Source organism: Triticum aestivum, unplaced genomic scaffold, assembly GCF_018294505.1.
Source record: "Triticum aestivum cultivar Chinese Spring unplaced genomic scaffold, IWGSC CS RefSeq v2.1 scaffold7666, whole genome shotgun sequence".
NCBI lineage: Eukaryota > Viridiplantae > Streptophyta > Magnoliopsida > Poales > Poaceae > Triticum > Triticum aestivum.
The window spans coordinates 1-1,149 of record NW_025284883.1 but is presented as its reverse complement, the minus strand read 5'-3'; the positions used below and the strand labels follow the sequence as shown (position 1 = coordinate 1,149).

General features: G+C 52.5%; 2 non-coding genes across 2 annotated transcripts; both read right to left on the bottom strand.

Annotated features, from left to right (window-relative positions):
* Positions 1 to 357: 357 nt before the first annotated feature.
* LOC123178644 (5S ribosomal RNA) lies at positions 358 to 476 on the bottom strand. The gene has a single exon (XR_006489741.1). It is a non-coding gene; the product is annotated as a 5S ribosomal RNA (ribosomal RNA).
* A 297-nt stretch (positions 477 to 773) lies between these two features.
* LOC123178643 (5S ribosomal RNA) lies at positions 774 to 892 on the bottom strand. Its single transcript, XR_006489740.1, has one exon. It is a non-coding gene; the product is annotated as a 5S ribosomal RNA (ribosomal RNA).
* Between the last annotated feature and the right edge of the window lie 257 nt (positions 893 to 1,149).

Below are 1,149 nucleotides of genomic sequence, written 5' to 3'. Positions count from 1 at the left end.
CACGCTTAACTTCGGAGTTCTGATGGGATCCGGTGCTTTAGTGCTGGTATGATCGCATCCGACATGTTACCCCGGTCTTCGTCCCTTATCCTTGCCCCTCCCAGCTCCACTACAAAGACGATTGCACATTGCTTTGGCCGCTCCCTCTCAACTACGGAGACGAGTTTAACGCGGTTTCCACCCCTCCCTCTCAACCGCACCAGTGCACGCTTGCCGCGCCACAACGCCGACGCTGGACCCGTGAATCGTGAGCACCCAGCTATGACTTACCGCACTCGTGCAAAATAATAAAACACGGTAAATATATTACTTACACGTGCGTTTTGTTTTGCAAGCGGCGCGAAAAAAATTAAAAAGGGAATTCAACACGAGGACTTCCCAGGAGGTCACCCATCCTAGTACTACTCTCGCCCAAGCACGCTTAACTTCAGAGTTCTGATGGGATCCGGTGCTTTAGTGCTGGTATGATCCCATCCGACATGTTACCCCGGTCTTCGTCCCTTATCCTTGCCCCTCCCAGCTCCACTACAAAGACGATTGCACATTGCTTTGGCCGCTCCCTCTCAACTACGGAGACGAGTTTAACGCGGTTTCCACCCCTCCCTCTCAACCGCACCAGTGCACGCTTGCCGCGCCAAAACGCCGACGCTGGACCCGTGAATCGTGAGCACCCAGCTATGACTTACCGCACTCGTGCAAAATAATAAAACACGGTAAATATATTACTTACACGTGCGTTTTGTTTTGCAAGCGGCGCGAAAAAGATTAAAAAGGGAATGCAACACGAGGACTTCCCAGGAGGTCACCCATCCTAGTACTACTCTCGCCCAAGCACGCTTAACTTCGGAGTTCTGATGGGATCCGGTGCTTTAGTGCTGGTATGATCGCATCCGACATGTTACCCCGGTCTTCGTCCCTTATCCTTGCCCCTCCCAGCTCCACTACAAAGACGATTGCACATTGCTTTGGCCGCTCCCTCTCAACTACGGAGACGAGTTTAATGCGGTTTCCACCCCTCCCTCTCAACCGCACCAGTGCACGCTTGCCGCGCCACAACGCCGACGCTGGACCCGTGAATCGTGAGCACCCAGCTATGACTTACCGCACTCGTGCAAAATAATAAAACACGGTAAATATATTACTTACACG